Source organism: Alnus glutinosa, chromosome 1, assembly GCF_958979055.1.
Source record: "Alnus glutinosa chromosome 1, dhAlnGlut1.1, whole genome shotgun sequence".
In the NCBI taxonomy this organism is placed as follows: domain Eukaryota; kingdom Viridiplantae; phylum Streptophyta; class Magnoliopsida; order Fagales; family Betulaceae; genus Alnus; species Alnus glutinosa.
In genome coordinates, this window is record NC_084886.1 from 16,633,121 (window position 1) to 16,648,483 (window position 15,363).

The following is a 15,363-nucleotide window of genomic DNA, read 5'->3' on the forward strand; positions in this document are numbered from 1 at the left end:
GTAAACTAAAATAAATTGTTTTATTTTTATTTTATGAACTTGTAAATAATTGCCATAAGAAAAGAAAAAAATAATATATATATATATATATATATATATTAATGAGTGGGGCGACTTGCGCCCCACATGGAAAAACAAGTGAAAGGCCAAATGGCCCTTCACGTGATACAAAGGCCAAATGGCCTTTCATTAATAAAAAAAAAAAGAAAAGGAAAAAAAGAAAAGAAGAGAGGTGCACGTGCACCTCCCTTCTCAAATAATGGAAAGGCCAAATGGCCTTTCCAAAGCAGAGGCCGTGCGCCTCTGCTGTCTCAAAAGAAAAGAAGAAAAAAAATGAAAAGAGGTCATTTGACCCGAGAGAAAAAGAAATAGGAAGGAGATGATTTTTCATACAAAAATTATGATCTATGAAGATCCAACCGTCCGAACTCAAATCCGATTTCAGTAACGTAATCTACGAAGCCCGATCTACGTTTCTACCGATCGTTTTGAGGTAAATAGTTAAATTCATATTTTGAGATTTTTGGTTAAATCTAGCAAAATATGAGCTTGATATAGTGTTTTCTTTAGGCTTTGTGTTATTTGGAGATTGCAAAGATTTCCCAAATACCGGGTATTATTTGGGTAAATTTTTGGGTAAGTTTCTTTAATCCCTAAGTTATGGGTTAATGTTATTCTAGATATATTAGTGTTTATGAGTGAGATTAATATTTTTGGTGATTAAGTTAGTGTTTCATAAACCATGGGCCTTTGTGGGGTAATTTCTAGCATTTTCTTGTGTTTTTATGTTACCCATTGATTATAAAGCACGAAAACCAGGTGTATTATTTAAGATTTGTTTAGATTCGGATTTTAGGTTAATATGGTGATGGGTTTCGGTTTTGTGATGATATATTGGTGTTTGATGATTCTAAAACGGGTTTTGGGTTTGTATTCTTGAATTATGATTGATGGGTCTCTTTGGAGATTGATCTAAATTGGAATCTTAGAGTTGTTATGATCTTTGGTTTAGAAGACTAATTTTTATGGGTATTGTTATTGTGGATTTATGGTGTTGGGTTGATTGGCCTTGCTTGTTTTGCTAGACTAGGAGTGATTAAATTTCTAGTTGAAATTCTAAAGGGGTTATTGATTCTTTTAGGATCTTTGAGTTGATTTACTATGGTGATTGATGCTTGTGGGTAGTTTATGGGGCTTTTGATGTTAATTTTGGATAACTTTTGTTGGCTATGGATGATTGGTTATTAATGGCTGATTTGTGATGTGTGGTGGTGGCTGGTTTTGGATTTACATTGATGGAGGTTGTGATTTTGATGAGTTGGAATTTGATATCGGTTAGGTGTTTTGATATTTGTTATGGGTTTTGATTCTTGATTTTTGATAACCTATGAATGATGCTTTGTGGTGAGTGCTTGATGTTGGAATGGAAAGTGATTATGAAGGGTATTTTGATGGTAATCCAAATCTGGATTTGAGAGTTGTAAATTGAGTATTATGCTTATGGAAGAGAGTTAAAGCTTTGATGGGTGTCTTTGTTGTTGGATTTCATGGATGAGTTTGATTTCTAGTTAAGTTGTTGTTCTTTGATGAAGCTTAATTCTTGGTGGCAATTTATTTTAAGGAATTATGTTAGATTTTGTAATATAATTCTAGTCTTAATGTAAGTTGTTGAGAATTGGTCTTGATATGTAAATGAGGATTTTGATGATATGTTGGATATGGTTGATTATGATAAATAATTGAATTCCTTGCTATAGTTTAGTTAGGTGTATAGGTTATGTAATAATAAGATTTTAGATGATGTCCTTTGTAGAGTTGGGTTGTTTTGATTAGTCTCATGCTATAGTCCTAATAAGATTCTCGGGTAGTGATGGTAGTTATAAGTGAGATAAATAGATCATAATCTTGGTACTTGGTGAAAATGAGGAATGTATATGAAAGCGTATAGGAGATGGATGGAATACACAAAGATTATAAAATGTTAAATAAGGTTAAGTCCTAAACCTAAACTACTTGGATGATAGTAAATGATAAAGATTAAGTACTAAAGTCAAATAGTATCGGAACCTTATGATAAATGTGACTCAATAATAGTAAGTAAACAACTATAAGATTTATAGTTAATAACAATAAAAGATAAACTAATGCATATAGTAAATACATCTTTGTATTAATAATCAAAGATATCATTAGAACCTAAACCTAAATGATAACCTAATAATAGTTTAGGATACCTAACTAGCCTTAGAAGCAGATTACGCGACGTGTGAGCACGTGGGTAGTGTACGTGTCATAGAGTATAGAGTTCAATAACATAGTCTAATGTTATTAATGTTTGCAGGATAGTGTCCGGATTGGAGTCTTTAATGGGTTCTCCAATGTAGAATTCGAGTCATGGTCCAATGCAGCCAAGGTGAGTATTCTACTCACTGAGAAAATATATTTTTATGTATTTTATAGAAGTGCAAATGATATATGATTTTCTTACTGAACCAACGATATGTTAACATGTATGTTTTGGATGTTTTAAGTAGTTTCAATTATGTTGAAGTATCAATGATGTTTATGAGAAATTATGTGTGACTAAAAAGTGATTTAAACTGATTTGAAGGATTTGAATGTGAGATGTTGTAGGGATGTCAATTACGAAAATATTAGTAGGAGAATTGATGTGTTAAATGGTTTATGGATTTATATTGGAAACATGAGTTTAAAGCATGTTCATGAAATTAGAAAGTATAAGTATATTGTTTGAAGGCATGAGCATATGAACGCTAAACGTGCATCGAAGTGAGGTTCATAGCCCACAGGAAACTATACTTGGGTTAATTCCCATGAGGCGTGGATTCATTTCCACGAGGCATGGATTCATTTCCATGAGAAACTTGCATGAGCATGTATAGCATTGTTTTTATGAGTGGTGTTTTTACATTATGAATAGTTTTGCTAGACGTATTAATATACATAAGAGTCTCAATGGAAAGGAGTTTACGTATATTTCTATCGGATGGTTGCATGATTTAAATGCTATTGTTTCTAAGTCTTAGCTACATAGTATGTGTAAATGTTTTCTATTAGTCGGTGTCCGCTATATCAGCTATGGGGGTTTTCAAACAAAAGTTTATAAAATTGGTGGCTGTTATAGTGTACGCATGACTAGAAAAGAAAAGTTGGTTCTTTGCGAAAACTCAGTGAATAGTATACCTCTGAGGTCTTAGTGTATTTATGTATGCTAAGGCGGTGGGCTCATAATTCCACCTATACGGATGTGGCAAACCCCCACAACCGTATAGATGATGTTCTTTTGGCTGCAGGTATTCCGGTCGTGGTTGATAGCATTGTAGAAGGGTATTTTGGATGTTATGACTGAAGCACACCGCAACGGTCGTAATTGGTGGACCACGGGTTGTCCACTTGTTTATAGGTTTGGTTTATGGCTTGTGACGTTTGTGTCACTTGTTATTGTACAAAACCATTTATGTCACTTATTTAATTCGTGGAAAGATTTAATCATATAGATATTTAATGGCTCTTTGTTGTAATTATTGGTGATAGATGTATAAGATGTGATTTCCACTATTAGGTTATGTTTTTCGCTGCATAGTTGATAGATGTTATACTCTGATTTGCCAGGTACATATTATGGGGTATGTACATATGTTGGCTTTGCGACCTATCGTCGTGCCACTGTGAAGATCCGTTTATATTTTAAGGGATTAATGATTATGTGGATGTTTTGTATAAAAAAAAAAAAAAAACGGGTCGTCACATGGAACATCACGCTTCCTGAACTACTCCTCGATGAAACAAGAGCGCGTTTGTTGGGAGAATATCATTGCATGCTCTCCCTAGGAACATTTTTGCTGCATTTGGAATTTTCAGAGTCCAAATCATCTTCCACACTTGATTCCCCGATTGGTGTTTGGACCCCCCCACAGCTTCTCATAGCCTGTATTTCTTTTTCCATATGATATGCACTCCTTATAGAGAATTCTCCGTGTGAAGTACTTCTCCATGTGAATTGGTCATTTGCTGGTATTGGACTTAGAGAAATTTTACATATAATATTTGCCTCCTCTTCATTGAAAACTACATGGATTGGAGGCACATTCCACCACTTTGTGACTAGGTCAATAAGCTTCTTTACCTTGCATCCTCCGTAAAGAATCGCTTTGGAGATTGAACTGAAAAGGAGATTGGCGTTGGAAGCACTCTGTCGCCCCAAATTTTCACACCTCTACCATCCCCCACATGCCAAATCAATCCTTGCTTGAGTACATCACAAGTCGACATTAGACTTCTCCAAGCATAAGAAGGTCTCTTTCCCGGGGTGGCTGTCATAATGGAGGAATGTGGATAGTATTTTGCTTGAATGATCTAAGCTGACAAAGAGGTGGGGTTTTATAGTAAACGCTAGCATTGTTTTGCCAGGAGGGCTTGATTGAAACCAGCTATGTCTCTAAAGCCTCGTCCCCCCTATGATTTTGAAACACTCATCCTTTTCCCGGCTCATCCAATGAATTTTTGCATCATTCTCCTTAGCCCCCCACCAAAAGTTTTAAATTAGCCCATTGATTTCTTTGCAAAGACCAATTGGATGTTTGAAAATACTCACGTTTTGTACGTTAGAATGTCTTGTATTACAGCTTTCAATAGGATTTCCTTCCCTGCTTGGGATAAAATTTTACCTTTTAGTTATTTAGCTGATTCCACACTCTATCTTTGATGCTTTTGAAAGCTGAGGATCGAGACTTGCCCACTAGAATTGGGAGGCCAAGATATTTTTTATATCTGTGTGTAGCTGGGAACCCTGAAAGTTGAGTGGTTTCTTGTCTACGTGATGAGCTAGTATTTTTGCTAAAGAAAATGGAAGTCTTCTCCTTGTTGAGTCTTTGCCCTGATGCATTTTCATATTTTTCTAACAACCGCATCAACCTGCGCCATTTCACTTGGTTTGCCTTACAAAATAAGAGACTGTCATCTGCGAAAAATAAATGCATGAGTCAAGGACCCTTTTTTTAACGTTGAGACTCCTGTGATATTGCCCACCCGTTCGGCATGATGAAGAAGAGAAGATAAGGCCTCCACGCACATGAGAAAGAGGTATGGAGACAAAGGATCCCATTGTCTAATACCCCAAGTAGGAACAATTTTCCCCACTGGTTGTTCATTCACCACCACCGAGTAGGATACCGATCTGATACATATCTTCACAACTAAATAAATGATTCCATTCAAAAATACATTTCCCCAAACGAAATAAAGCTAATAAATGATTCATAGTCCATAGTCAAGACAATCATATAAATGAAAAATCATAAGATCTAAAAATTCATAATCCATAGTCAAGACAATCATATAATCATATATATGCATAGTCGACACACCCACACTCAGCATATAAATGAAAATTCAAGCAATCAAACCCAACACAAATATAAACATATCAACTTCTACTTCCACTTCCATTTCCACTCAATTGGATTCAAAGCAAAAAAGTTTACTAGAGAAATTCAACCAAACACAATAAAAATAGTTCAAAAACATAAAACATAATAAAAACAAAATGAAAATATGATAATCCAATGAGCTTTAGAACAAATCCTACACCACTCTCATTTGGTCATCAAGCAAAATCCTATGGAGAAAACAACAAGAAAGCTTATAAACTTAACATAATAATATCAAGGTACGAGCATGTACAAATTACAAATGTGCTTGAGACAATTGTATTGTAATTAAAATATCATGACAATTTAAAAAATGATAACCTTCTTCTAGGCAAAAGAGGATTCAATGCATAAATTTGAAGGTTGATTGTGAGACCTATCTTAATAGGAATGAAAATGCGGATCCCGATGTAGTTATTAACAATATTTGCATCCGTATCCACATACTGCGGTTATCATTTTTAAATATCTGCATCCACATAGTTGTGAAAGTTATTATCTGCTATCCGCCTGTGTGGTAGTGGGCCATTTTGTATTACTATCTAAATATATATGCAAGCTTAAATAAATTAAGATTTCACTTGTTACACAATTCATGATTATCAACCATAAATGATCATTGTTTCATAGAGTGATAATGATTTGAATTTCTCAAAGAAAAAAAGAAAAGAAAAAGAAAAGTAAATGTAGTAAGATATGGCTTTGAGATGATAGTAAAAAAAAAAACCAAACATAACCTAAAGACCTTAAACTTACCGAATCCAAAACGATGTCGATTTAGTGAATTTAATTTAATTTATATTATATGTATGTAAAGAGAATGCGGATGCAATTATTAACCGCATGTGCAAACCCTAAAACTATATCTGCATCTGCATATGCGGATAGCAGTTAGGTGCAGATACAGGTGATTATTATCCGTCCGCATTTTCACCCTTACCTATCTAAAAGTTTGAGTTAAATAAATAAATAATGAAAATTAAATTTGATTTATAAATAACTAATTGATAAAGAGCTACCAACCCAGCCAACCCTAGAGCTTTGCAAAGGAGATAGATTGTCTCGGCAGTGCAACGATGGCAAGGAGGACAGTGCGGCGACGCTTGTGAGGGGTGAGGGTAAGTAAAAGCAATAATTTTTTTTTTTTTTTTTTTTGTGGGTAAAATAAAAGGCAATAATTCTTTTTTTTTTCTTTTTTTTATGGGTAAAATAAAAGACAATAATTCTAATTTTTATGGGTAAAATAAAACGCAATAATTCTTTTTTTTTTTGTGGGTAAATAAAAGGCAATAATTCTCTTTTTTATGGGTAAAAATATGAAGGATGCAAATGAGCAAAAATGCTTTTTACGAATAAATAGAGCAAAAAAGTGAGGATAAATAGAGATATTATTCCTTCAGACAAAAAAGAAAAAAAAAAAAGAAAAAAAAAAGAAGAAAAAAGGGTAGCAAGGCTGGAGAATATCGTATGGATATAAGAATCCTAGCTTTTGCTCTGAAATCTCTTAATGCATTTGAGCTGAAGGAGAAGACCGAGTGGACGCGGAAACTTGTCGTCGACTAAAGCCTAAAGGGGAAGGTGAATTTCCTTCCATGTGGGTACGTACTTCCTTCATGCTTAAGATCGAGATATATAGATATGGAAGAGAGGCCCAGTGAGAGACGCTCCTACTTCTCTCTACAATTTTTCCTTCTGGTTTGCTGCTGGTGCTCCCTCCATGGGAGGGAAGCTTTATGCTTCCCTATCCATCGTTTTTTGCCATCCTCTCACCCTCCCCACAACCACCCAACAACCCACCAACCCATACCCAAATAAGTTTGAGAGCTTTCTCTCAAACCACTAAGCCGGCTTTGCTCCGGTTCCATAGAGCTGGCCTTGCACCGGATTTATCTTACCCTTTTCCAGCTATCGTCTTACTTTCCTCCAATCAGCAAGCTTGTACTCACCAATCCCCCTTCATCCTCTATGGTTTTAGAGTTTGGAGTCGGTGTTTTGATCTTAGATCTGTTCACTGTTTTCTTCTCTCTCTGGTCTTGCTCCTCAGCACTGGTTTCGCCGGCGTCTCTGGAGTCTGCCGATGGTCTTCCTCTTCTCGTCCGTCGCCTGGAAGATGGCGCGTGCTTCCCACGCGCCAGTACTCTCTTGGATTCAACCGGCGCGTGGAGATTCCGATTGCACCCTCCTCCACTTTCCGCTCCAACCCCCGGTGGTTCCGGTCGATTCCGCCGTTCCCTACTGCTGAGAGGTCGTCCTTGGGCGGCGCGTGGCTCTCACGCGCCACCCGGGAGGGCTCCCACCCTGCCTCCGCCAGTCTTGTTGCTGCTGTTTTTGTGTTTATTTGTTTGTTATTTTGGGCTTATTTGTTGTACCCCTCTCCCCCTGTTTACCCCTGTTTTAGTGTTTGGATCCTTGTGACTCAATACACTTGTGAAATCACCTTAAATGGTGACCCCGGCTTCGTGGCATCCGTGCCTCGAGCTATTGGGCCCGCATCTTCGGAAGCATTGCCCCCGCGTACTTTCATTCTTAGATTATATTTTGGGTTGCCCAAGCCCAACTGTATTTATTTGTGTTTTTATTTTTAGTTTGTAATAGTTTCTGATGTACTTATAAAAAAAAAAAAAAAAAAAAAAAAAAAAAAAAAAAAAAAAAAAAAAAAAAGAAAGAAAGATCGAGATATATCCACGCAATTTCCATTTACTTTTGCTCCATCTCTGTCATGCATCGAGGAAGGAAGGAAGGAACAGATCGAATCTTCTTATCAATTTATTCACATATATATATATAGTCATTCAATTTCCACTTTGATCTTTGACAACCGTCAACCGCAATATTGGTTAAGAAAGAATGATGTAATTGTATTGTGTGCCCTAATGGAAAAGGTTAATTACTGTTCTAGGATTTTTTTGGAACTTTAAGATGAAATTGAATGAAAATTACCATGATAGATTGATAAATCTAAGAAAAATAGATTCTGGCACATTTCGAGGATGCCACCCTCCAACCAAACACAATTCAGCTATTCAAAAGATAACTCCCCAAACCCCGGCCTTGAGACTTTATATAGATCAGTCCCTTATAAAACGCAACTCAAAAGACTAAAACGACGCAGACTAACAAAAGACACAAAACAATTCTTATTCTGAATAAAACGCATAACCCTAAGCTGGCCAAAACACACCGTTTTGCCAGGCCCTTTCTAGAAGCCCAGCTCGATCACATCTCTTAGTTGACCACTCCAGATGCTGCCACGTATCTGGCCTTCAGAGAAGACCAACTTAATTCTTCTTCTCTCCCCTCCTAGCAAGATCGGACATTTACCTTCTTCTCCTTCTTCTTAGAAATGCCGTGTGACACCAAATATTAATACTCAACTTCTAATTCAACCCATAATTGGTCAACCTCTAACTTTCTAAGCCTTTAGACACAGCCAGCTGCCAGCTTAATTGTTATCATACATAACTTTGAAATTGACACGTATAGATGATATTAGGAGATGAATATGATAATATTTTGAGTGAAATCTCAATATAATAATGTAACGCCCTTCACGTACGTTGTCACGTAATTAAATACATCTTAAGGTGCTATTATTATGTACTTTAACATTAAATTCGTAGCCAAAAAATGCTATAATTTTTTTTTTTTTTTTTTTTTTTTTTTTTTTTTTTTTTTTTTTTTTTTTTAACATAACTCAATCATGAACTATAAGGATAATATATACCAGAGTACTAATGTTCCGTTTGTTTCGGCGTAAAATAATTTCTGGAAAATGATTTCGATATTTTTCGGTGTTTGGTAGGGACGAAAATAATAGTTAATCGAAAATTGATTTCTGTTTGACCAAAAATACTTAATAAATTTCAAAAAATGATTTACGCTTTTAAAAAGTGTAAATCATTTTTCGAAAACGCCAGACGCATCCGACCCCTATTAAACGACACAGTCAACCTTCACTTCAAGCAGTCAACCGTCACTGAAATCTTGCCGGTACCGAAATCCGACAACATCCGGTCAATGTCACCGGGATTTGGTCAGAACGGCCGGATTTCGGCCTACTGGCCGGATTAATTAGAGCGGTTCTAGCAGATTTCGACCAGTATGCCGGAGTCCGGCTAGTATGCCAGGTTCTAGTAGTTTTGACTGGAATCCGATAATTTTTGGCTGGAATTCGGTCACATTTGCTGGAATCCGACCAACCCAGATTCCAATGAAACTGTTCGGATTCTAGCCTTTATCTTGAATTCTAACTTTAGTAGCCGGAATATCGAAATCCGGTAAAAGTGGCCGGAATCTTGTTAGTCAGTAACAAAATCTCGTCTTTAGTAATTTTTATATTATTTTACATTAAAATTTATATGTTTTTGAATAAAAATTGATTTTATAGGTTAATATGAATGAATAAAAATATTAAAAATATTTGTGATTTTCCGTACGCGCCAAACACCGAAAAATGCATTCGGCGAAAAATATTTTCTAGAAAAATGACTTCCTTAAAATCATTTTACGATGGAAACCATTTTACGTTGAAACAAACGAAGCATAAATGAAAAATAATTTCATTTATTTACATTACCATACAACTCTATTTATACTTGCATTTTACTAATATTACATTCTTTCATACTTTCAAAAACTAAACATATAAAACGGATACTATTACAACCCAGACCTAATCAAACTAAACATATAAAAACGGGTCATTAGTGTCATTTCTATTAGCGTCCTTTTATAAAAATGACACTAACATCTCAATTTGCCATCCCTTTAGTTAAGTGTGTCATAAAATTAGCATCATTTATATAAAAACGCCAATTTATGTCATTTGTTTAAAAATGTTGTAAAGTTAGGAAAAAAAATTCTCAATTTAGTATATCAAACTTTGAATTTTTTGCACAGGATAAAATCAGACGATCAAAGGGTAAAATGACCCTTCTACCCCTGTAAAATTTATAAAATTACAAAATTACCCTTACATTACAATTATTTTTTTAGGAAAAATATACCTACCACCCTTAAACTACCATCCAATTATCAATGTCCACTCCTCCCAAACTACCAATTGTGTCAATCTCCCCCCTAAACTACCAAAACATTATCAATGTTCATTTAATGACAAAAATACCCGTCATAAAATAAAATAAAAAAAATCATAAAATTATAAGAAAAACTAAAAACTATTAAAATCTAAAAATAACAAAAAAAAAAAAAAAGATAATTAATTTTTGTTTTTTAAAGTTTTTTTCTTTTTTCTTTTTATTTTTTTTTTCCTAAAAACTGAAGAAAATTAAATTTTAAAAAAAAATAACAAAAATAAAAACGAGAAACAAATGAAATACCAAGGCGATCTTTTTTTTTTTTTTTTTGTAATTTTATTTTTAAAACAATTAATTTTGCCTTTTGTTTTCAATTTTTTTTTTTTCATTTTTAATTTTTTTTTTTTTTTTTTTTTTTTTTCGAATTTATAAGAACTTTCAATAAGGGGGGGTTTGCCGAACCAGGGGTGGAACTAGAACTTTCAATAAGGGGGGACGAAACTTAAAAAAAAAAAAAAAAATTGAGGTAGACGAAATCAATTTCTGAGAGAAAAAAAAATATTTTTTTTTTTTTTTTTTTTACGGATATTTAAAATTTTTGGGGGACTCCCATAAGCCTTGTGCTAGGTCCATCCTTAAAAAAACTTGTTTCATAAGAAAGGAAGGAAAGAGAAATTTTTACAATAAAATTTGTTGCAACGTGAAAGATAAGTGTTTCTCTCTTATATTTGCCATTTTATATTCATAAACCATTTTACTACTACTACGGTAATATAAAGAAAAAAAAAAAAAAAAAAAAAAAAAGGAAAAAAAAAGAAAAAGATAAAAAGCTTGTTGCTACCTTTCTTTTCACACTCTCCACTGGACGTGCAGCTTGTGCAGTGTGAAAAGCTGCAGGTCTTCTGCAGTGTGAAAAGATATGTTATATACTTGACTTTTTAATATTTTGATTTCTTTGTCCATTGTGAAAAGCTACATTCATCATAACTAAGAAAGAAAGGATTTGACTTGTGAGTAGACCTCAACCTGTCTTTAAGGGACGAAAAAATCATTTGGGGGGGGGGGGGGAGGGGGGACGAAAAGTGAACTATGAAAGGGTAATAATGAACTTCTCAATATTTTTAAAAGAGTTTTAAAAATATTTGTGTCCCCCCTCTCACCATAAACGTGATTTCGCCCCTGGGCCGAACTATATATATATATATATGTATATATATATATATGTATATATATATAATTCATTTATACGTGCGCTTGCTTTTAAAATAAAATAAAATAAGTCTTAAACTTAATTTATAATAATTCTTATTAGCATTAAGAAGCAAAAAAAATACAACGAATAATTAAGTAAATCAAACCCATCAAATTAGAAAAAAAAAAAATCTAATAATCAAAGTAAGTTAGCATCTATTAAAAATATAATCTATAAAAAATAGCAAACACATAAAAATACAAACTACTTGACAAATAAATTATGCACAATTAATAGGGCCAAAGAAAAATGAGTACTTTTCAATGAATCAACGTATAGAAAAATAGAAAAGTCCTAAATTTTAAAGCAAAATCATATTAAAGATTTAGAAGTTATAACCTACAGAAAAATAAGAGCAGATAATTCAGGGTGATGAGTGTTGATTATTGCTAGTGGTGAGTGAACAGGTGGACGAACGGCCGACGGTGGCTGCACATTGCACAGCCAGATCTCAGTCTCAGACTCAATTCTCTCGCCCATTGTAATGATGTTGTGTGATTTTGGAATTTTGTAGACATATTTGTGATGGAAAGATTAGAAATGGATGGAGAAAAGAAATTGAATTATACTACTATATTGATAGTGTAGCTTATTCGAGCTCAGCTAAAGCTCCTAACATGAGAGATTCAAACTCCACCCAAGGCTCCAAGTTCAACTTCAGAATACAATCAACTTCGATACCCAACCCACTGATTACATTGGACTTTTATAACTCTTCAATCTACTGACTTCCTAACAATTCTACTAACAGAAAACCCATGAAATGCTTTAACAACCAAGCCCAAAACTGATAAAACGTTGCGTATTTGCAAGTAATAAAACTGTGCTTTTTACAAGGATAAAACAGTTTGTTTTGAGCTGTTCCGCACTAACTCTCCAAAGACTTTTCTCTGTCAGCCACCCGTCACTTCATGTCTTGTCTCAGATTGCTTGATGATCCATCTCCTCAATATTCAAACTCATTTTCAACTAAAGACTCCAACTTTCTTCTAGTTCTTTCTTCTTCACCTTCATTTTTGTTCACCTTCTTCCTTCCCATTAATCTCACCTCTCGGTATTTTCATTGTTTTCTTTGTTCTTAGGGTTGAACGTGAGATTCAGGGTTTGAAAGGAAGTTTGAGAGTAGTTGTAAAGTAAATCTTGTTCCTTTTTTTTCTTATGCAGTGTGATTTTATTTTATTAACTGTTGCGGTGTTACGTTGCAGAGGATTTGCTGCTGATTATTATTATTATTTTTTTATCTACTGGGTCTGGTGGTTATTTTTTTTTTTTCTAGTTTAATATCTGCTACGTTGCTGGGTTTTTAATATTTTTTTGAGTAGAAAAAAAAATTATAGTAATAGATAATAGAGTAAATTTTTTTGGGGGGGCGTGAATTTTATTTTTTCTGGAGCCAAATGCTTAACCTTTAAAAAAACAAAAAAAAAATTAAAAAAAATTAAAATAAAAATTAGAAGGCTTTGAAATTTTTTTGGACCAAACATAGCTCTGCCTCTGGGTCACTTGCATCTAGACCCCTTAATACATATCACAGCAGATATGCGGTAATTTTCATTATTGCATAAAAGCCGAATCCTATGTGGGATAATATGTATGTGAAGTGATTACAGATTCACAAGGTAGGTGGCTGCATCTCAGGCGCAGCGGCGCATGCATTACGCGCATGTCATAAATGAAGTAATGGGATCACATGTATCCTTTTAGACGTTTGCTTATATAGAAACGTCAGATCGATCCCGGAGGCCTCCGAAGTCTAAAGCCTACGCAAAATTTCCTTTTATGCTCTGTTTGTTTAAGCATAAAATGATTTCTGAAAAATGATTTCGGTATTTTCTGGTGTTTGGTAGGGGAGAAAATAATAGTCAACCGAAAAATGATTTATGTTTGACAAAAAATGCTTAGTAAATTTTGGAAAATGATTTACGCTTTTAAAAAGCGTAAATCATTTTTCAAAGATGCCAGATGCATTCGACTCCTATTAAACGACACAATTGACCTTCACTTCAAGCAGTCGACCATCACGGAAGTCGACCATCACCGAAATCTTGCCAGTACCGAAATCCGATAGCATCCGGATAATGTCGCCGGAATCCGGTCAGCCTAGATTTCGGCGACTGTATTCCGGCCATCTAGCCGGAATTTGCCAGAACGGCCGGATCTAGCCAGAAAATTCCGGCCAGAACGGCCGGATTCCAGCGGTTTCGGCATATTCCGGTCAGTATGCCGGAGTCCGGCCGTTCTGTGCCGGAAATCGGCAGTTTTGGCCTGAATCTGGCCACTTTCGTCGGAATCCGGCCAACCCAGATTCCGATGAAACTGTTCAGATTCCGGCCTTTATCTTGGATTCTGGCTATAGTAGCCGGAATAGTGGAATCCTGTCAGTCAGTGGCGAAATCTCGTCTTCGGTAATTTTTATATTATTTGACATTAATATTTATATGTTTTAAATAAAAATTGATTTTTATAGGTTAATATGATTGAATAAAAATATTAAAAATATTTGTGATTTTCCATACATGCCAAACACCGAAAAATGCTTTCGGCGAAATTTTTTTTTTCCAGAAAATGACTTCATTGAAATCATTTTACGACGAAACCATTTTATGTCGTAACAAACGGAGCATTAATTACAACTTTGGATTGGAATTGGGAAACCTAGCTCGATCACGTAGCCTGAGATACAGGACTGCTTCCATATTTGATCCTCTACTGTTTAGCCGCCACAAAACTGAAACTTGTCGGGAACTACTTTTCCTGTTTGCATGCTCAAAAATTGCGCATTAACAATTCCTTCACCATCCCCTCCTGTAGCTTGAATGATTTTGCAAACAAGTAACGTGTTATGGAAGTAATATGGGGATAAGTTAGATCGAAGTCGTATTAAAGTAGAATTATGTTAAATAACGATAGTTATCTATTTGAGTTAGTCTTTTAATTACTTGTAGCATTATGGTGTAGAAGTTATTTAGTAGTAGGTTTTTATTATTTTTTTGTAGGAGTTTATCTCCAAGTTAGAGTAAGAATTATGTTCGAGTAGTTTATTTGTAGTAGGAGTTTATCTTAGAATATAGTTTATCTCATATTATATATCTTTGTAATTCTCTTATTTATAGGCTGAAGTAATTTATAAAAAGTAAGCAAAATTAATCTCAAATCTTGTATTTAAAAATGTCTAGGTTCCCTCATAATCTAAAGGTCTAGATTCTCTTTGAATCTAAGATCTAAGTTCTCCCAGAACCTTAAATCTGTGATAAATTGTTGGGTTATGAGAGAATTTAGACTTTAGATTTTGAGGAAACTTAGATTTTGAGATTAATTAATTCTGCTTACTTTTTATTAATTACTCATGCCTATAAATAAGAGAATTATAAAGACACAAAATAAAGATATAGAATAGGAGATGAATTTTTACCTCTACCCAAAGATAAATACTTAATACAAATAAACTACTTAGAGATAAGTACTCCTACTCTAACTTGGAGATAAACTCTTATTAAGAATAATAGAAACCTACTATTAAATTACTTCTGCACCATAGTGCTACAAATAATTAAAATACTAAATTAAATAGATATCTATCATTATTTAATATAATTCTACTCTAATATGACATCTAACTTATATA

General features: G+C 34.3%; 1 long non-coding RNA gene across 1 annotated transcript; it reads left to right on the forward strand.

Moving 5' to 3' along the window:
* The first annotated feature begins 251 nt into the window (after window positions 1–251).
* Window positions 252–3,587, forward strand: LOC133874981 (uncharacterized). Its single transcript, XR_009901421.1, has 4 exons — window positions 252–493; window positions 571–636; window positions 2,342–2,413; window positions 3,294–3,587. It is a non-coding gene; the product is annotated as an uncharacterized LOC133874981 (long non-coding RNA).
* Window positions 3,588–15,363: the final 11,776 nt, after the last annotated feature.